The sequence below is a fragment of the Tinamus guttatus genome, unplaced genomic scaffold, assembly GCF_059628265.1.
Source record: "Tinamus guttatus ecotype Peru unplaced genomic scaffold, ASM5962826v1 Tinamus_guttatus_pri_ptg000234l, whole genome shotgun sequence".
NCBI classification, from domain to species: domain Eukaryota; kingdom Metazoa; phylum Chordata; class Aves; order Tinamiformes; family Tinamidae; genus Tinamus; species Tinamus guttatus.
The window spans coordinates 1-23,170 of NW_028288768.1; positions in this window are offsets into that span (position 1 = coordinate 1).

Consider the following 23,170-nt stretch of genomic DNA (forward strand, 5'->3'; position numbering starts at 1 on the left):
TCCAAGGAAAGACCATCATTTTAGTCCATACAATTTGTACAGGGAGTAAGTTCCCTATGACTGGAAGGTTCTCCAGGATTTTCTGCCACTTCTCTTTTCTTATGTTTCAAAAGACAGACAATTTCTGTTGGTGTCTCAAGTTTTAATCTGAATGATCATACATTCATTTTCAACACTACATAAAAACCACTGAGACCTATAATAGATGAGAAAACCCTGATTTCTATTAAGTTTCTGCTAATCCCCTTTAAATGATGATGATGATGATTATTTAGTTTAACTGCATAGTTTTTATTTATCCATTTGGGGAAGTTTTATTGAATTAGGTTAGTTTTATTGAATTAGGTTAGTTTTTCACTCTTAATGTCCTTGGTCACATCTCTTGAAGAGTAAAAGACAGATTTTAAAATTGCTCCTGCTTGTCTCACAAACCATAGTGGCCCATGGGAATTCCACAGTGCCATCTACTGCAAGATACCAGAATAACTACTAATTTAACTGTAATGAACCATTTTGATTTTCCTGTTTATCTTACCTTCCTGAGTTGTCCTAAGGTCTCTTTTTCTTATACTGAGATCTCAGCACATTTTGTTACCATTCTGTTTTCTCTGGGTTTCTTTTGTGCTGTTTTTGTGCTCATAGCATTGCATTACTTATTTCCTTCTCCAGTGTTACTCTTCATATTATTATTTTTTTCTGTGGAGAGGGGTAGCTATGGTAGAACCATGTTGGTTTCTGAGGCATGATTATCCTCCCTTAACTGATCACCAGCATCATCTTTCTTTCAAGAAAGAAAGTTCCTTGAAAAAGTTCCTTTCAGAGTCTGCCATGATGATTATTTATTGGCTAGGTGAGAGTTTCAGACCAAACAAAGCACTAACACCCTTCCTGACAGAGCCAAACATGCTGTCTCTGCATCTTGTGCTAGCTTTGGAAGCAAAAAATCAGGATAGATGAATATATTTCTGTTCAATTTGAAAGCATCAGAGCAGAACCTAAATTGACTGACAATTCTAGCATGGCTGGCACAGTCAGGTATTTAGCAAGGATCAAAGCAATCTAGGTTAATAGAACCATGACTTTTCTCTTAGACATTATGAGCTCTTCCATAAGGTAAAATTCAGAAGCCCAGTGAGTAAGTGGGGTATAGCAGACCTTGGGTTAATCCTCCCTGAATCTTTATGTTTTATAAAAACTTTAGAGCTCAGTGATATACAGTAAGAAATTATTATCAGTTTGCATGATCACAAGCAGACTTAACTTAAAACAATATCTGGAATATTTTTTTCCTTATCTGAATATTTTATTAGTTTTAACATATTAGAATAAAAATAATATAAAATGAATAATTAATATAATCAGTCTCCATTATACTCACGCAACCACTATATCCTTCATTCCTCTCCTGACAGGAGAATAGATTAAGATGACTTCAACTCTGTTCATTGAGTATGTAGCCAAAGAGACACTTACCTAGCAATTGCCCACAATCTGCCTAGCCTCTATTAGAATGAATGCTTTTTACTGCAGCTGCCAGTGGCTATCGTCTAAGAATGCCTATGGACTAACAAAACAGAAAAGGAATGGAATGGAAAAATATTAGGCTGTAAATCTCAAAATCCTTTCAAGCCAAATAAGGCATATTTATTCCCCAGACTAGCTGTCAACTCATATTGGATTGATTACTGCCACGTTCAGTCCAAATTACAGAGATAATAATGAGCTGAACAAATTATATGAACAGAGAAGGTAACCAAGTATCATCGATGTATGTGTCTCTTTAAATTATTGGTCTCTGTACATACTTGTACAAATGTCCAAACAGTAGGATACGTTCAACAACTCTAGGCAGGAAATTTTCTTTATAAATATAAATAGATCTGTAACTCATTAAGCACTACTATAGACATTAGCAAGTTATGTGTTTCTCCGATCAGAAAATAGATCCACCTAGCCATGCCAAACTCATCTAAAATTAGACAAAAAAGTCAATAATCTTTTAATAGTGCTGTTAAAATCGGCATCCTAATTAAATTATGAATTACAAAAGTCCTTCAAAGCTGGAACTGCTTGACACAGATATATAGGAAGCTCCTCACCAAGTCTTGATTCATTTCTGTATATGTAATACCCAGGAATCTTAAATAGGAATTGATTCCAACTACACAAATATTTTGAGAGTTTGTTAGCTTCTCAATAGTTGATCAAAGGAAAGAGCTTGTAAGTGTGGTTTCCTTTTAGTCTCTGTCTGTTTTGTTAATCTTGGAGTAAGAATAAAATTGTTCTTTACTTGTACCTGTTTTGTTTTCTTTTGTTCCTGTTTCATTCATGAAAAGGGCTGTTGGCAAACCACAGAGGCATTTTGGAGGAAATCGAGTATTCCTCAGCATGCATTACTGGACCATGTCTACAATGACCAATATTTCAGATTAATACTCAAAGTTACCTAGGAGGCAGAGAGATGACTCTTTTCTAAGCAGTACAGAGGCCAGTCTGGCAATAACACTATGAGGAATTACTGTGGAACAGAGGGCTTACAATATGGAGCCTTACCAGAGTATCCACAGATCTGGAGGGCAAGTTCAGCATTCTCGAGTTTCTTCTGTGCCTAATGAAACCACTGAAACTGAACATTAACCAAAATCCTCAAATGTTTTCTAAGTAGTTAAGAAAAACACTCCTCCCGCAACATAAAGGATCCCCTTGGAGTTCTGGTCCATCTCAGCAGTTCACCCTAAGTGCTCAGAAAGTCCAACCACCCTCCCAACCCAGAAGAAGATTGCAACTTTTCATTCGGTTGGGGGCTATTTTACTAGGCAGAAATGATTCCCTGGGCATTTTAACATACGCTCAGTTCATATTTACCTGATTTTAGAATCAAAAACAGTTCTGACAAGAACAGCAATTACAAGAATGCAATGTTCATTTCTACAGAAGGCATGGTGTCTACATGCCTGGGAAGGGCCCAAGATGCTTACAGCATTTCTATTTTCCATGCTGTGGTGAATTTGGAACCTTTACACAGCTTAAGACAGAATAAATTTCACTCCAGCACAAATCTCTTGATCATTTCTCCTTCAAATGTGGGAAAACAACACTGAAAATGTGGAAAGTGTAGAGCACATCATAAATCCATGGACACAGGAACTCAGAAAGCTGCATAAGGCACATAAGGTCTGCTATAAAGGAAGCACTGTGCTTTCATATTATTTTCTGTTTAAAATCTACATGTGTGGTTTGGGACAAAGGTCTTTTACTGTAGAAAAAAGAAGGTTCAGTGTTTTTTCTTTTTTCTTTTTTTTTTTTCCTAAAGAGAGGTATGTCTCTAGAGAGACAGTGGAGAGATGTGCACGAGTCTCTAACATATGCTACTGAGAAAAAGGAGATTTTTTTGAAACCATGGAAATAATAATAAGAGCTCAGCACCTAGGATATGGTTCATATCTGAATAACAACAGGTGTTTATCCAAAAATAGATGTCTGAATGCTAGCTGTCATTTGCTGAGTGTTAGAATGGATTTCTGATCCTATAATTTGGATTTCTGAGGAAGTTTCTACCAGAAAAATTTCCTTCTTTTTCCCTCTTTCTCTCTTTTTCTCAGGTAGCTAGAGTAATCCCAGCAGGCCCTCTATGCAGCTATTTCAATTTCAGCAGCAGTGCTAGAAATGCCACCTGAATATTCCTACAGTTTCATTAGAAAATAGATCACTCACACTGAAAATGAGCTTACCGCCATCAAGTATTTCTCTGAGGTTGGGATGATGAGAATATTGACATGTTGCCTGTCTTGTCAGGGCATCTGTCTCTGTTCCATAGAGCCAGAGACACCTTTTGGTTTCCTTTTTAATTTTTCATATACTTTACATAGCTACTCTTTCCTGTTCACAGTTGAAATGCAGAGTTAAATCCCGCAAAGATTTTAGATACACATAATCTAGACAATCTAAAAACAAATTGTAGATGAATCATCTCTTTTATAGAAGAAATCTAATCATCAGCCTCAGCTGTCCCAGAAATACAACCAACTCTATTTTTGCCTGTATATATGCTCTCTATTAGGGGCAGACACAGAAATTGAATTTTGTAATTGTTGTTCATTGGGGTCATTAAGGGTGGGTTCATCTCCCCTTTCAATGTTTACACAGTAGGCTTCATTCTGGAGCCAAATGAGTGCCTCCAAGCTTGAAGTGGCACTTTTAGAGACCTAATTGTCTGTCTTAGGATAGGATAGATCATGGTCTAGAGGCTACTAATATTAGCTTTCTTATATCTCTTAAAAGGAGCCCAGTGTGACTAGTTCAAGTATGGTAATCCATACTGTGTCCAACTACACACAAATAAGCCCAGCTTTTCATGCTTGAAGTGAGGGAGATGTTCTCACAGCACTGTGACTGCAGAATTACAAGATTACTATTCTCTTTATTATGAAGTTAAATGTGGTAACAAGAATATAGAGTACTTGGGTTTTTCTTAAATTTCACACATCTCGAAGATTAAGTTTGGTTCTCATGCACATTGATCAAACCTCAGAGACAGTTCCCATTATATCAGTGGAACAGTAGAATCTTGGATGAAAAAAAATAGTTCTTACTACAAATTCAGTAGCATTATACTAGCAGGTTTTAACACGTTTTCTGTGTGAGAGAACATATATGTTCTCTCTTCCACCTACTTCATTAAATTGCCAAAGGACACTTGAATGTCCTGCGTTGTGGAATGACTGAACTGGACCAGTGGTGAGCCCACAGACCTTTAAGGCGGGAATAGGCTGAAGCTCGCATTGTTCCGAGAGGAATATGGCCTGCCTCCTTTGAAACAAATAGTCAGATTTATCTATCTGTGTCATGTTAAAACTTCTCTTTTCGTAATTCAACCAAAATTTTGTTATATCTCCACCTTTCCTTATATAAATGAACTTTTTGTTCATTTGAAGAAGTATTTTAAACAACTATACATCTAAGATGGAGTCTCATTAATGAATAAGATTTCTAACCCAAGTAAATCAGCACATTTGTTTATAAATCTTTATTATATTGTGTGATGGAGAGGAAAGGGAAGATAATATTTTCCTCCAGGGAGGCTTGTTTATATGCAATGAATTTCAAAAGTTATTATTATTGCTCTAGGAAAAAAAAATTGTTTTTGACCATGACGTAATCAAGCAGAAACTCCAGAATACAGCTAGAACTGAATTTACATGAAAGATGAATCAAACTGATGGAAATCACAAGGACTGCTTCACTGTGCTTTATGCATATGTTCTACAACACCGTAAATCACAGAGCAATGAGGTCGCTTGCATTTGCCTGCCCCTGCTTCTTTAGGCTGCAGTGGGGGAAAAAATGCTCTTTCCTGCTTCATAAACATGGGTTTTGACAAAATGAGAGATTACAGAAAACCCAGGTTTCTTATGCAAGGAGTGATATCTGTGCTTTTTCATGTTAGACTATCTATGATCCAGATTCTAGCCATCTCCCAAGCATCCCCCATTACGAGAAGCAAAGACTTCAGCAGGCTCCATATCGAATGTAACACCACCACCTATTTACATGAGATTTTGATACCAGTGGTAGACATAGTGCTATGTAATCCCAGGCACCAAATTTCTCTCGAGTCCCCATCAAGTTCTGCTGCAGGCAGTTATGATCACATTGCTTCTTGCTCTGTGTCAGCCTCTGGAGAAACCTATCACCCAACTGTCTACACATAATGTTCAGGGATACAGGTAATCTAGCCAGTTAATTCAGTTGCTCAATTTGGATGGTATGCATACTTGCCTAGATAATTACATGTAATTTCTCAGCAAGGAGAAGAACAAAAGCTGTTACATAGCTGTAAGGGAGACACCAATTTTCTGGAGATTAAGAAGGATCTGATTTCAAAGATTTCATCTCTGCTTCAAGAAGTTTGCAGTACAATCCAGGAAAGCAAGGTCTCATACTTAATTTCTACTTTTCTCTGGACTCTGAAAAAAGAATAGCTGTAGTGCAGATAATCGGCTTGAATAGATTTATTTGTGAATGATTATAGTGGATTGGAAAACACTTGTAGAAATCCTAAGAGTCATCACTAAAATGATGCTGTTGATGCAGAGCTGTTAAACAATAGCCACAGAGCAGAAAACGAAAGCAACAAGACAGAGTACTTGGTATTTAAGACTCTCTCTGCATTTATGCATGTACATTTACCTATACATGTACAGAACCTCCTTATTTCTGCACGAAATCAACATGGCAATCTGTGTCAAACAGATTTCATGGTCTCATACATACAGTATGCTAAATGCTAATAGAAAGCTCCCATTGCTTTGTATGCAAAGAAGAAAACAAGCAAATAGCATATTAAAAATTCTACCTTGAAATCTATGTGGATTCCAACAGGCACCACAAACCAGGGGTGCTAGTACTTGAAGCTGCAGGAGACAGGGGCTTGTATTGAAAAATTTTCTTCTACCATACCATGTAATAAACAGCTCTTTAAAAAATCTCTTCTGGTTACTGGCAGTGTAGGTAGGAGATCTAACCTCCCACCTACTGGAACTTGCTCAAATCCATGGAAAGAATATCAGTGATTTTACTCTGGAGCTAGCTCTAAAAGCATACATATCTTATGTAAAATCAAATATTTTCTGTATAACCACATCATAAAGCCTTGTCTTTCTGTGAAACAAGAGCATAGGCTGTCAAAAATTTCTAAGTGTATCTGCCTTACTTGTCACTGAAATTATGTCAATGTCTTATATTTGTCTCCATGAGGAACTTTTACTGTACTCAGAATCCGAATTTAACACCTATTGAAAATTGTTGTATTTCCAATTTATTTTCTAAAGTAAATACATTTTTTCCTAAAATTGTTACCAGGTTATCATCATCTATTATTCTCTGCAGCTTTCCAAGGAACGTTTGAGATTCTGTATGGAAAATACAGTGTGCTACATATGGAAATATATTTCTGGTGCGTAGTGGCCTTGGAAACTTCCATAGCTTGGAAACGTCATGACGCTGAAGGATTTATTATATCATCAATAGGAATACTAGTTCCTTCATAGAATCTACCTTCAGCCTAAACTGTAAAGTAAGTATTGATGTAGATTTTTTGGATCTATAAAGAGAGCGAATTTTTAACTGAAACAAGTGTCGAGATGTAAAATCTCCATCTTTGAAGGACAGAGTGAGTTTTAATAGGCATTTCAGTGCCAAGACATGTCAGTCAAATTATTATTGGCTCTAGATGTACTCTCTCAAGCTGTTACATTCTTTACCTGCAGCAGAGTGGCACTCAAAAAGGTGCAAAATTCTTTTCTGCTTCTGAAAACACCAATGAATTTTTTTTTTAGAAAGAATCCCAAACCCTCCAATCTAATTTGCACAAATGAAAGCTTTGGTTCTACATAAAAAAAGGATAAACCCACAAAATCCAATTGAAATTGTTCTTTGAAAGCTCAAAGTCCACAAAGCCAAAATATATAATAATTGATCCAAAATCTGTAATACTATCTAAGTTCTGATACAATCTGAAAGAGACATAAGAGTACACAACTCATTCTAGTCTTATTACTCCTATTTCCACACATGCCTGTGTATGCATGTATATACAGTATTATATAATTATACAGAAGTCACAATATTATCAGGCTTGCTCTTCATTATAATCACAACTTTTAAAAGCATTACTGTTCATTGCAAGCAAAAACAAACCTAGTGAAGTGCTACATAGTTAATATATTTCCAGGGTACTGCTTTTCTTTAGAGAAAAAAATATATATATTGGGAAGAAGGAGAAAGCAGAAAGAAAGAGAGAAAGACAGAAAAAGGGAGAGGGAAATAAGAACTGTTATTTTTAGATTGCAATGTTTTGAAATGTAATCTGTTCTTTAAGATTTCCCAGCTGCCCTGTCTTCCTTTTTTTTCCTCTCTTTTTTCTTTTTTTTTTTTTTTTTTTCAGGGAGTGAATGTTTGAGAGAGGAGGGAAAATCATATATACACAAAAAAGCTTTGTCTAGAAATTCTAAATGTGTTTCTGACCTTGCAGAGAAAAAAAAAAAAAAAAGTGCTATACGAATTTGAGGAGTGGAGGCTATGGGGTATTTTGTGGGGAATCACACTGCTGTGAAATGGTAGATCTTGTATACATATAAACAAACTCCACCTTGAGATCAGGAGAGAAAAGGGTTGCTTACTTGTCTGATGGCCAAGAAAAATTAAACTAGAGTAGGATATAAATAGAATGAAGAAGAAAACTGAGAAAAAGCCCTGATGGCTGAGAGAAAAAGTTCTCTCCTGCAAAGAGGACAGAAATCTGTTTTTAAACATTACTAGATGTAGTAAGCCTCTTTTTCTCTTTTATTTTTATTTTTTTTTTTTTTTTTGACTTCATAAGATCTTCCATGACACAAGTCTTTCCTGCAGAGCTTTTATACCATGTTGCGAGCATGTCTCCAAATAAATGTCAAAGAACATTTAATTTCAAGTTAAGGTTCAAAGTCCATTTTGGATAACACAAAAATAAAATAGTAGGAAATTCCATGAACAAAAACCTGCAACAAGTCTTTATTCTGCATCAACTTGCATTCATATATGTCCTTTTTTCCTGGTGAGAAAATTGCAGCCTGCGAGAGCCACCCAGCTTTCTCCCTCACACAGCTCCAGATTCAGTTCACTGCACTTATCCACACTCACTGTGACAATCTCTAAGGGATCATCTGCCACCTGAGAACTTCCAGACACAGCTACATCATTTATTCATAGCTCTCCCACCTCCTAACTTAGATTTGGAGTTGGAGTGAGGCAGCAGGAAGCACCTGTAAGCATTTTACATCCACTGGGTGACAAATCCTCCCAACTTGTGGACTTCTCATCTGGCCAAATGCAGAAGGTAGTTAGAACCTGGTGAAGCCAAGGTGCACATAAGGAGCTAAATCTCATGGGATGAAGGCATTTCCTCTCTGCCATTAAACATGTCATTTACTATCACAGTCTCTCTCCTCTCCATCAAATAAGGCAATTAATATTTACTCCCCTCACCCTTCTTCTTCTCCCTCCCTTTCCACCACCCCCACACATGCTTATCCCCAGGAGGTTTCATGGGAAGGAAGACGGAGGTTGTAGATTGTCTGAAAACAGTTTATAAACTGCCCTTCTGGCAGAAAACTAGAGTCAGGACATTGTTTAGCTACATGTCTGAACTAGAGGAATAAAAACAATGAAATTAGATGCCATTGGGTGGTGTACAACCAGTAAATTAGTTTACAGTATGCTAAGCAGTACATCACCACAGTGCAATTCTCACTCTTTTCCTGTCTGACTATGCCAGGTTACAGGAAAATGTCAAATGTCCCCACAGTTACAGGAAAATGTCAAATGCACTTTGCTTATTCCATTTCACTGCATAACACAACAGTCTCTGAAGACAGAACTGGTTACAGGGCTACCTACGATGTAAGCCTGTGGACCATCCAGGAAGTTAAGCTAACAAGTCAGAACCTGCAAGGCTACCAGCAGTATAATTCAGACTGGAGCAGTCTTGGAGACAAGACTAGAAAGAGGGGTACAGCACAGACTCAATGTCCATCCTGGAAATCTGGTCAGCAGCTTAGGAGACAAGCATCACTTAGGCAGTTTAGATTGAATTTTTGGATCAGGAAACAGAGGCTGTAGATGCACTGTATGGGGCTGGCAGGGCAACTGAGGCATTCTGGTAGCCTATCATGGATTTTTAACACATGAGAATTACTGTTCTTTAGTAGTTCTCTCCAGTTCCTCAGCTCATCTCAGTGCACCAGTACTTTAAGGGATTGGCAAGGTCAGTACACATATATGTATTAAATTTGCCTTTCTCCATAGTTGTAAGTTGTCATTCAGATAGTTGGTGTCCACCTACCTCCACCATAGAAACTACAAGTGCATATGACAGGACTCAGGTTCTTTCAGTAGATACCTAGATCAACAGGAAAGAGACAGCGTATTTCATGGTATCTCCAGGAACTTGACCTCTTCCAGGATAAAGCTATGGATAGAGCAGGGAGATTTGCAAACATCTGATAATAAAAGAGGCATTTGAATTAGATTTGAAAGTTCCTCAAAGAGTTAGAAAGCTTCACCACTCTGACTGTTACATCATGTCTCTAGACCTTTTTCCTAGCTCTTTTTTTTTTCATAACCAGAATAAAATGTCCCCAATCCTTCATCCTGGACTTTGAGATCAGTACACTTAACCCTGACTGTCTGTTTGAAGCCAGTTGGAGGAAAAGCCTAGCTTGTTTTTGTTTGGGTTCCGCTAGAGCTCTTAGTAGTGTTGGTGGACACATTAATCATTCAAAGCAACCAGAATGTTCTTCTTCTTTTATGCTGTGAGATAAACAGTCGTTTGATGCTCCTGGAGACCTATCTTAAGATGCCACATCTCTGCCTGAAGAAAGCCAGTTGTGATTCTGTATTCTGGTGTAACATCTTTACTAGTATCACTGTCTCCTTGCTCTCTTGAAGCCTAAACATAGTTTTGCAGACTAAATCATCTAAATTCAAAGTCCGTCTTTGGTATGACCAGATGTTTAAAAGGAGAAGACAAACACTTTAAAAATAAAGTCATAACTTTAAGTTACGAGTCGTAACTTAAAAAAAAAAAAAAAAAAAAAAAAAAAAGCACTTCCTGCAACTGGTGCCATTTCCAGTCAGAAGCACCCTTGCTGCATCGTGTTTCATTTTATAGACCATAGTCCTTGAGGGCAAACAGCTAATTGTTTAAATAGTGCCATGCAAATATTCCAGAGGTGAACAATCTGCCAAACACCTGCTGCTGTACTTAATGCCTGTGTATTTACTTCTAGCCATAACATGCATATGTATAATCTCTCTGTGAAGAGACATTATAGAAAGAGCTAAAAAATCAGGAATGTTCAAACCGTCTTTTCCTCCTCCTCCTATTCCTAGTTTTTCTTTACTAAAAAGGCAAGAAGAGAATGTGCAGATAAATGTGACCAGAGAGTAAAGGGCAACTGGATGTAATTCATATTAAAATACTCACATGACAGAAGATGCACACACATGCCTTATCACAAGGGTCTTTTTGTATGGAAAACATTCATGGAGTGACTGCAGGCTAAACAGCTTACCACCATTGACAATGTGCTGCAAACAAAATTTAATATAAGGCAGCCCTCTAGCTGCGATCTGCCTCTGCTCCCTCATGGAGGCCAACTAGGGGGATCAAAATCAGCATGGGAGCTCTGCTCCACAATAGACTGTTGACCGTTCCTATTTGCTATCCTACCCTCCAGCAGCAACTTATTCAGGTGCCTCACACCCTGAGAAAGCATCCCACAAAAGGCTAAGAGCAATCAGAAGCAGATACAAATCCTTTCACAAGCTCAGCTGGCAGCTTATGCCTAGAAGGAAAAGAACTGATAAACCTCACAATATTTCAACCTCATAAGTTAACTGTAGGTATTATTACTATTCAAGTGCTTAATCCTACCCTGACATTTGAACTATTTGGCTCCATATCCCTCAGCAATAAATTCCACAGGTTGATTAGATTCCACTTTAAAGTATATTGCTTTTTAAGTACTTTAAACACATAGCCTGCATTTTACCACGTTGATCCATCATGAAAAGATAAATGGAAGTGTCCAGCTAATTGCAATCCAGTCGGTCCTCATTCTAGTGGAATGAGAGCATGTTTAGTAACCAGAAATTCTTACTGGTAAGGATACTCTTTGGATTACAACATTAAATCCTAAACTAAGAAGACTGAGTTTGAGCTTCCAACCACCTTAGAGATTTCCTAGATGTAAGCAAAGGTAAGGCTGGGTTTTCTGAAGTGGCCTAGCCTTGTTCCCAGGGAAACTTTATCAATTAGTTTGATATGAGCAGTGATATTTTGGAGGCATAGGAAGCCTAGAAGTTTTCTTTCTCTCTCTCCAAAAATTAAATTAAATTAAATTAAGTTAAATTAAAAAATCAGGATATTATCATAACTGCATTTTTTCAGAGACAAAACTCACACATTAAACAGGATAGCAGTATCTATTTGGGTAATATGGATGGCAAAGGTGTTTAAAATTTAAAAACAATATGTCTAATTCTTCAATACAACTTCTACTTCTTTGCTCTGGTCAGGATGTTCATCTCCTACTAGCCTGCAGAAAAACACAAGCATCTGTCAGGATTCTTTGTACCATATGTTTTAGTGTCAAAAACACTCATACCATAAAACCATAATTTTTGATGTGAACATGGAAGTTTAGAATAACCTTGTGTCAGGAAAGTATTCCTAACTTTTGAATGGAATTTTCTTATAAGTATAGAGTTTCGGTAACTTGATAGTCACCTGGAGTACAGGTCAAAGTCTTGTTTCACTGAAAAAAAAAGTATTTAAATAAGTGGAACTACTCCAGAATGACAATAAGACTAAATTTCAGTACTTCCGATATACACATAGTCAACAATTATCCAAAATAAGCTCTTATTATCTAAGTCTCAATAAAGAGGAACAATGAACTTAATTTGTCTCTTACTTCTCCAAAGAGTGTTAGGCTCAGCTCACTACTGTATATTCAGGACTAGGGGAGCCTAAAACAAATGAAAATTGCTCAGTTTTAAGGCTGCGTGGAACTTTTTCTTTCTTTCTTTCTTTTTTTTTCTGTTGGACAAAAAAAATCAATAGGGAAATTCTGTTGCCATTTGTCAGAGATTAGAATGTCTGGCATGGAGGAAAACCAAGACCAAGCTGAGGTGAGACAGCATAGGGACGTGCAAGAGCCTGACCAAATAACTTGAGTGTAAATGACAGCTTACTGATCTGGGCTGTCAGATGGGATATAAAAATAGATTTAAACCTCTGCTATGTCATTCCCTGCCAACCCACAAGTGCCTTAAGTAGACAGCTCTTAGCTGCCCTAAAGTATCTTTTCACGTGTGTGAAAATAATTATCCTATTTTATTTTATTTTATTTTATTTTTATTTATTTTTTAAAAAATTTATTTTTCCTTGGTCTTACCATTATGCTAATAAAGAACCTTTCTTGAACCTCAAAAACTTTCATGGGATGAAACACTCATCTTTCTGATGCTGAAAGCTGTTCATTTCTAAAGTACAGACTTCTGAGAATTTTGACAGAAGGAAATAGCTATGGTAGTCCTGTAGAGGATTCTGCTATGCAAATAGGCAACAAAATAACAAAATCAACAAAGCAATGCTAGCTATTGTTGAATAGCTAGCAGTTGAATGAACTGCCATTCGTTGCCAGAGAAATACTATGTTGAATGAAAAGCATTTAGAAAAACATTATTACAAAGGGAAAAAATGAGCAATCAACCTAAAGAAATGAGCTATGAAAGCTTGTTTTATGAAATGTCTTCTTGACTAACTCAAAACATTAGACATGCTGATGGAGATCTCAGAGAGTATACATTTTTATGTATATATATAGTTCAGTTTTAAACTCACCACCCCAAAACCCATGTGATGTTAAGCTTTTGAATTGAGGAGTCTGAAAGTCTGAATGCTAAAAGAGAACCTGAAGAGGTAGAACATAAAGAATTTAATTCAAAGCAATATGCACCTGGCTGTGATGTGATGGTTGTGCCTATTGCAAATGTGTTTCTTTACTTTCCTTTCGGATTTCTCTTCCAAGAAAATACACAATCCAGTCCCACTGCTTGCACTATATAGCAGATGCAATGAAGTGCACTCATGTAAGCACAGAATGAAAACTATATTTTGGAAGCTTGAGCAAATTTCTCCAGAATGACTTGCATCTTGAAGTCTCTTGGGTCTGAAATATAGCACTGCCTAAATGATAAATATTGAACCAAATTCTTTGTTTTGTTTTCTTTCAGCATTGGCAAATATTTTCTCATCAGAACTAAAATTACTTACAGGGACATAATGTCCACAAAGAAGCCTCAATCCAAAGTGGCAGATGGCTTTACTCTGCCCTTTGCTTTATTTTCCTAATGGCATCATTAATAAACTTATGAAAATAGTTCCAAATTAACCCCAACATGATGGACCCTGAGACCCGTGCAGCATAGGCATATGGGAGCACAGAGAGATGTCTCCATTCAAGAAATACTATTTTATTTTACAATCTCAGTATTTGCACATAAGTGGCAATCTTTACAGCATGTGAGATTCTGCACAGAGTGTTTCAAGTAAAATGCTGGTAGTGCAGACTAGTACAAAATTAATACTTCTCCACCTGGAACAAGAAAGCAGAGCACAAAAGGAACTATTACTTTCCAAGGAGTGCATATTTCCCTTAGATACTCCTGGAAACACAACTTCAAATTGCTTAGGATAACAAAATGCATTGGGGCCACTTAAAAATATCATGTAGGCCTCACATTAGCCTGTTGGATGGTTTTAGTAACACAAATAGTTTAGGAAAAAGAATAATCTCATTGAAAATGAAATTAAGGAGAGTACAAGCAAGCAATAAAGTAGGCATATTGGCATATTCTCTATCCTATACAGGTAAGCAATGTCTCCAGTGCTAATACCAAGAGGCCAAGAGATATGGATGCTTGAATATATTGCATTATTTGTCTTCTTTTTTTCAGGGGTATAGTATGAGTCATGAATTTAGTGAGCACATTTTCAGGCAAAATGTGAAAGCCTTGAGAAATTGCAAATGGAAATCAATTCTCACCTGGACCTAGAGCTTTCTTGATTAGTTAATCAACAGGCCAGAAAGGTACAAGAAAATAAACAAGCTCTCAGGTAATGCCTGACAATTTTCTTATGCTTTGTTTCTTATTTGGCTTCTAAAACAAAGACTGCAAATACTCATCATATAAGGAAAAGACAGAGTCATAGAAAATCTTTTTCATTCCTTCTCATTTTCAATTTTTCTTTCTTGCTTCAAACTTTCTTACCCAATTTAGGTGTCAACTTACCTTGTAAAAATACTGTCAGTTTTATGACATTGTTTTCATTAGAGTGTGCATTTTGGTGAACATCCTTGATAAGAATTGCTGTCAAAATTAAAACACTTGAGGGTAGGATTATGTCTAAGTATATCCACCTCTTTTGCCTAAGGAAAGTAAACTGTTGTTGTCACTTGATAGGTACTTAATTTGTTACAACTGGATCATTTTTTTTTCTGCAATTCTGCTTTTACTGACTGATGCATATTCTCCTATGACACTTTCCTGAAGAATTTTTCCCTCAGTCATATATAGTGGTCAGCAGCAGAGAAAATAACATTCCAGCATGCAGCTGTTTCTAATACACTGCAGGCACAACATCTGAGTCCTTACCAAGTCATAGTGTCTGCTCCATAATGCCATCATGCTTTGAGGACCTTCACCGCTTCTGAAGCAACGCAGATGCACTCTAATCCAGATAGCTCTGAGGAAAGATGAGCTGCCCGTTTAAAAAAAGAAGAAGAAAAAAATCCCACACATTCAGCTGACTAAATATTTATATTGTCTATATACTTTTGATGGAGATCTAGCCAAGTCAAGCTGTGAAGAGCAATGCTAGACTCAATCTTTCTCCTATGTTTGGAGTGAATCTGGAAAAAAGGCTTTGGTGTGGGCTTACCTCTCACTGCCTACCAAGTTGAGTGCTATGGTCCGGAAGAATGTTGCTGGTAATAAAGACTCATTTGACAAAGCTCAAAAGTGGATATTACTTAGAACCACAGAATGAAGGATAGAAGCAGGGACAGATGAATTTCTACAGCTCAGATCTTTCATTGCTTTTTTCTCACTCCCCAAAATTCTTCATTACAGTTACTTTTGTATATACTTATCAATAACATTGGAACTTTGCTGATATGCTCATAGTTGACTGAAAGTATTGCATTTCTTGTTTCTATGCCAAGTGGAATCTAGCTCAAAATTCAGTTATGCCAGATGAAGAAACATCTCTGAATGGAGTCAGGCTGCTGAGGGAGAATAATTATTCCAAAATTCCTATTACACTCACGCATAGTTAGTGTTGCATGGTCACCCCCAGACATCCAAAAAGTATGAGTAAGCATCTTGATGCCATTTCAAAGTGGTGAGGCTGAACTTCTTTGAATACAGTAACATTGTGCAGTCTTTGTTCACATTCTGTTTTTAACTCCCACTAGCTCACCTGTGACATTTAGTTTTGCCAGCTCTTGTAAATTCATAGCTAGGGAACTTTGGTCCCAGGATCCCCACATGAATTAATTACGCACTCTTTCAGCCCTATGATAATTCTCCAATGCCCAAAGACAACTAATTTCTCCCCTTTTTCTCTAATATACATCTGTTTCTTCTGCCTCTGCAACAGATCTTCATTTTCTGACCAAATCTGTGCAAGGCAGTTTCTAAAAGATTTTCCTACACATCATTCAGTCCAGGAGCTAGAAAAACTGCTTGGGAGATATTCTCTTCTCCTGCTATTCTGAAATGGAAATTAAAGGAGGACAGTTAGGAGGGAAGAGAGAACCAGTGCGTAAACTGACTCTATTTTCTTTTTCTTATCCCAGGAAAATAACATCAGATGCTGTCTCTTCTCCAGGGTCTACTAGACAGAATGAGGAGAGGAAGGGATGGCCTAGCCTCCTGCAGAAGCTGTCATTGACTCTTCTACCCCACAAGGTGGCCAGACAGATTTGTCCTATGAAAAAAGCCAGCTGTAGACCGCAGCTTGGCATAGCTACCTGACGTGCAGCAGTGGTCAAAGACATGCGATTAAGGTGAGTGATCCACCAGCTGGCACCATTGCTCACAATGAGCTCAGAATCCAGGGTGCCTACAAATGAAGTAACTGCTGATACTATTAATAAATCCTGTGCTCTCTCTCCAACCCTCTGGCTCCATTCTACTCCCCGACATGGAACTAGACTAAACTAGGTTCAGACTGCTTTATACTACTCGTGACAGAAACGGAGAGGAATTATCTCTGCAAGGCATGCTTGTCCTAAGGAGTTTTTTTTTTTCTGGGCATCCAAGGAAGGACATCATGACCTAAGCATCTCCTAGCCTTGGCATGGTTGAGGAAGAGGCAAGTGACTCAGGCTGAGGTAAAAAATTTCACCCTTGCAGCTGTTCCAGCTCACTCCATGCCAAGAGGGGATCTGGCCTAACTTGGCCAGTATCAACAAGTGGCGCAAAGCCAGCTGTGCCATCCCCTCCCATAGGGCTCCAGAGCTGGAATTCAAACTCTGTTTGGCGGGGTTGCTGTGCCCCAGCATTGCTAGGCTGGACATCTTTTCATATATTAGATTTTACGTGTATGTTTTAAATAAATAGCCTGTATTTTAGGAACACTTAGCCATAAGTATATAAACTGCTTTGAGGTTTACCCCATTGGAATTAGAATGAACCTAATTCATAATTCAGACATCAGGCTAGAAACAGCTCAACTTCACTCTGTGGACCTATAGCTTGATGTCTGAACTGCCCACGAGACGCCCTCTAATCCCAATAGCTGTAACCTAACCTCAGAGTGGTTTCTAAACTTACTAAATAAATATACTTTTTAAAGAGAAATGCACTATATTTATTAACGTTTTTTCTTCGTTCAGGCAGACTATCATTTTAGAGTGGTTCCTGAGAGAAAGACTGTGAAGAGACACGACTGTATTCAAGAGAAAGTTCAGACTATTCAGACTAAAACCTGCTGCCATAAGGACTTAACCCACACACTAAAAAATTATTGCGTGGGTAGACCCTGCTGATTGCAGTGTGAGTGTTCACTTATGAAGTTTATTAAAGAATGGACCCAAGCTGACTACCCTTGTGTTAGTTTTTGAATCATTGCTTTTTTCATACACTCACACTTTTATTTACCCAAGTAAATAAAAAAACAATCTTCCCAGTTAAACTGCAGTGGCAGCCTTTTTTTTTCTTTAAATTGTACACTCAGCTTTCACTCTCACTTTGTATCAAAATCTTGTTCTTTACCAAAACTTACTTTATAAGCATTGATGCACCAAGACAGAAAAGCTGAATTTGCAGTGTTTTTGCAAGAAGAAGGAATACAGTAATAGCATGAAAGTCTGGCTGTCTGATCAGATCATGGCCTTCAGATTTGATCTTCATTGATAATTTTTCAACTTCATTCAACACCTCGTATACTGGAAAAGGGCTGTGCAACAGGGACTTTTCTGAATGCCTCAATACCACAAACAGTATCTGGTCAGTCTGTCTGTTCTCCATGTGTGCCTGGCTTCACAGCAAATAAATGCCAGAAATAGCATTCCTACAGGATTTCCAGTTCAAAAGCCACAAGAATGCTCTTTCTCATGGTAAGGCACCATGCAATAAAATGGTGTCATCTGGAAAATTACAGTCTTGGAAACAAATGTTTTTCCCTCTTCACTGATTTAAATCATCTAAAAATAGATGGGTTGTCACATAGCTTTTATGTTTGTCAAGGGAACCCCTCATTTTATCTTGTGAGAGTACAAGAAAGGTATCCCATTTCAAGACAAACAGATCTTCCTTGGGAATCTCCAAGGAATATCTTTTTTCTTCAATTGTGCAAACTCCTCAGAAATAAAACATGAAAGCAGTTCATTAAAAATTGAGGACCTGTTCAAGGTCATTCCAAGTAAGAGTTTTAGAGAGTATTTATATAATAAAAAATCAAGGGGAGAAGAGAGCCTGTCTTCTGTTTTATCTCTGATTCCTTAAAGATTTGTTAACATTGAAGCTATGCAAAATGAAACTGCAGAGTTGAGAGAAACCTCATTAGTCCATCCGCCTGATCAGCATAGCTGAACCATTCTTGGCTGATTTTTACTCATTACTTCAAAAACTAGAGATTCTTACAGGTGGGAAGTCATATAAGTACTTAACATAAGAAACCAAGTCTCCTTGATGTTCAGCTGATGAAGAAAGAATCCGTTTGTTCGTTTGCTTTGACTAAGAAAATAGATCCAAGTTATTAGGGATTTTTTATTATTATTGCTTAAGAAAATTTGCCAGAATATAAAATCCACTAGCGTTCTCTGTCCATTATTTCTGACTTCCCTACTCAAACTTCCCAACACTTCTGGCAACACTTCACTTAGAGTCAGTGTAAGCACAGATGTGCTTACATCCAAGGGGTTTCAGGACATCACTTCCCCTCTCTAAAACAAGCCAGTCATAGATCTGAAATAGTTCCAGTCTCCACACACCTAATGACTTTGGCAGAAGCTCAAAGAAAAAGCAGAGTCCCCGTTATGAGGGTGTCTTGTCCCATCTTTCTTTGACTATTTTGGCATGGTCAGCAAAAATACTCGAAACAGAAACTACCTCATTACAAATGTAGCCCTTTAGTTTAAGCTGACAGGATTGTTAGCTTAAACTAATGTTTAAGCGTTAGTCACTATTAAAAGTTCAAGGGGTCAGGCCACACTGCTAGTCTGAAGATGCTCAGATACAGAAGCTCTGGCAATCTCTAAAGGGTACGTTTACAATTCTATAGGTTTTATCAAAGATCAGAGATTCCTTACAAGCAAAATAAGTAATAAATTGAATTGACTGAACATGTCCTTGCAGTTTTCAGAAACCCACTTCTAAGAAATATTGATGATGGAGAAAAGAACAAGTTTCAGATAGACAGTAGAATATCAGTTATCATGAATGGCATGCTAAATATATTTTAAAATAACGAAAGTGGATTTAAACAATAATTTAAACATTTAGAAGTTTTAAATTTAAAAATAGAGTATGACAATTAAATAGAACAATTGTTTTTCTTCTGGTGATCATCCTCCTGTTACTTCTCTCTACCCTACCTAAGGGATATATGAAAGTAAATCTCCAATATCCATTGCAAAACTTTGGCTTTCCTGTATCTTAGAAAAGAATGCTGTTGTATTTGTTATCATCTACCTTTCTGCTAGCAACTCAGAACTAGTTTGTAATAATACACACCACAAATTGCTCTACAAATGCTAGGACCAAAAGATATTTTCAAAAGCAATTTTTTTTAGGTGGGAAAACCTGCCAAAGAGCAAAAGCTCTTTGCTGAAAGTGCTTCCTTGCCCGGCCCTAGTAATTAATATCTCCTGCCCCTATGTATGTGCCAAACACCCCTATTTGGCACATACAGAAGAGAGATTTGCATGCAAGCTTTCTTCTATATATTTTTCTTTAACAGCTGTATACAAGAGCAGCCAGGACAGACACATAACATGCTTTCACATGAAATGCACGTGAGCCGTATGCCTGCTAGAAATTCCCAGAACCACAACATTTCACTTGTTGTATTACTTGGCTTCATTCCTGCATTGATGTGATATCAGCTTTAGTTTCTCTTTAGGCAAAACGAGACATCTTACATTTTGGTTTCAAGCATTTGGTCCCTCTCATTAACACCAATATTTTGGTCATGTTATAACCATATGTCATTTTTTTTTTTCTTTCTGACAGGTTATCTGGCAATTATGAGCAGCTGACATGTTCTTGTCTTACAATTGATGGCATAACAATGGTTGTGACATAGTTCCCACACAGGAAAAATTGTCTCAATATCTGTATGAAAGGAAAGTACTGCTGGCCAGATTTTTAAATGTAATAAAGTACTGGAATAAGCAGACCTGGAAGACACCTGCTGGGATTTTCAATTGACTGGATTTTTAATCATTTAAATGTCTTTAAGAACTTAGTCTCTTATAACTAATGGAAGATATGACTACATAAGCCTGACACCTGGGCCACATTTTATGAATATTCATTTTAAAATTCATGGCAGTTTACATTCTGCTTGGCTGTATTCCTTCAGCCATTCCAGTTGCAGATCATTTGCAAGTGTGCCTTGGGGCATGTCCATTTATCTGGGAAGTGATCGAGATCAATGAAGAAATGAATAAATACTATGCTGCTAGCACCCTATGATGGTCAGAACTTTTTCAGCTCAGCTTTGCTCCATCCCACGTCAAAATTTATGTGTATTTGTAAAAGGGATGTGTGTGGGGAAAACTATCCCTCTCAAGTCAAAATTTATGTGTATTTGTAAGGGATGCGTGTGGGGAAAACTATTTGCAAAAGCAATTGAATCAATTTTAGCTTCTCAGAGAAGCATTTTGGAGTGGTGAGCTAGGAATGTCAGGGAGTCTTGTCCTATAGCACAGAGCACAAACCCATATACCACAACTCACCATGAGGCTGAAGTGGCAGCAGAGCTGATAAGTGGCTGTTGGGAGGACAGTGCTCCAAGCTGATAAACAATGTTAGCATCTCCTAAAGGGGGAAAAAAGAGTAAGAAGTTGTGAGAAAGAAAGAAGATCCCCACAACCTAGAGCTATTTTTGGGTTCAAGAAGGAAATATCTGAATTGGAGTTAACATACTATTTTATGTGAACCAGCACCAAAGAAGCTGTGCATCCAGGTGGTCCTCCATGTGGATGGAAAACTTTTGTGGGAGCCCCTTGTGAAGAGGAGATTTAGACAGGATGTTTTTGGTCAGAACATGGGAATATCTGAAACATAGATGTGTAAATGGTGCCAGTCACAGAATGATATTGTGCAAGTTGAAATTTATGTGTATCTCTTAGTAGTAAATAGATCCCTGCTAAAGGAAGCTTATGTAGGGATTCTCTGCAGGAGAGAAAGGAGCACAGATATTGGAGCCAGGAAGGAAGCTGCTGTTGCCCATCTTTGAGCACTAAATAGATAACATGTGTCTTTATTACTATTCCAGGCCCACTTCATAGGCGTTTTATACCAATGATATGAAGGAAGGAATGACTTGAAGGTCAAATAATAAGGGATGCTGTAGACCAACAAAACCAACAGTTATTCACCTTAATCAGTTCAAAAATCAAAAAAAAATCAATTATTTTGCATCTGCTTCACAAGAATGGCCATGTTTTGAGTTTTAATTTCTATACAAACCAAGTGTTCAAATCAGAAGTATTGCTGCTTGACTCTTAATATATTTTATTTGAAAACAAGTCTCTATCTATTGAAGAAAGTCATTAATTTTCTTAACAAAACTCCCTCATGGGTTGGCATAATTATGTCTTAATAAAGGCATAGCTGTTCAATATTCTTATGTTTGATGATGATTTTTAGATGAAAATCAGCACAGGTCCACACATAGATTCTGCTGATGTAAAACACCCTCTGTTCTAGAAAAGCAGGAGGAAAGAGCTTTAAGAAGTAAGAATAACCTTAGACCAAAATTAATGTATTGCCCATTAGGTTGCATTTTTGTTCCTGTTACTGAAAAAAAGGCAAAACAAAACAAAACAGCAGAACAAATCTTGTTACCACACTTTCAAGCTTTTTCTGTAATTAAATTTCCTTGAAAAGATGTATACTATTGAAGAAATAGTTAACATTTTCAGACCATTTTCACAAATCTAGAAACATCTTTAACCAATTTCTGTGGTGTAATCTGTCTAAAGAATCTGAGTTTATCAGAAATGTCAACCAATAGATTAGGATAGGGTAAATTTTCCCTAGTAATAACTGTTACCATGGGCAGATCAGAGGCCCGTTCAGTTTTCAGTGATGACAGTGAGTAATTTTTTATAATGCCTTTAAGTGAGAACACAACCAGCCCTGAAGGACTACATTTGGAAGTCCTTGTTCCATTGCCTCCCTATGTTTTACTCAGTGGAGAGAATAAAGTGCATCTGGAGGCATCTGAAATATGGTCCAGAGAGCTGAAGTATGCTAAGGAGAGAGCTGCTGAAAACCATCTGAGAGGAAAGATTAAGCACTCGTAGGATTTGGGCTGGCTGTATATGCCCTTAGTAGGTAGGCATGTTTGGATGTTTCCGTAGATTGGAAGGAATTTGGAGACTCTTTCATATAGTGTTTGACAAATGTCTTCTTTCAGCTCAAGTGTAAGGGGCACCTGCTTTGGACCTGTGGTGCCAGAGTTGCAGGTCTTCTCTCTCGGGTACTTCAGCCACTTCTTCCTATTTCTGTAATTTAATCATTTTCATGATTCAAAAATCGTGAAACTCTGAGTTTCACCCTGAATGTAATCTCACTGATCACGTGAATGTTTTCTCAATATCTGAGATAGACACTTTTAAAATTAAGAGTGACTTATATGTATTTTAATACTGCATGTCTTCTTCAGCATATCTAATAAAGAAGTTTTAGACTAAAAATTGGGAACAAAGATCAGGCTTATTTTTAAAAATAGAAAGCATAAAATGTAAAGGAAATGTACATCACTAGAAAATGAGACAATTCTCTTAAGAATAGCAATTGAGAAATTCATTATTGGTCACAGAAC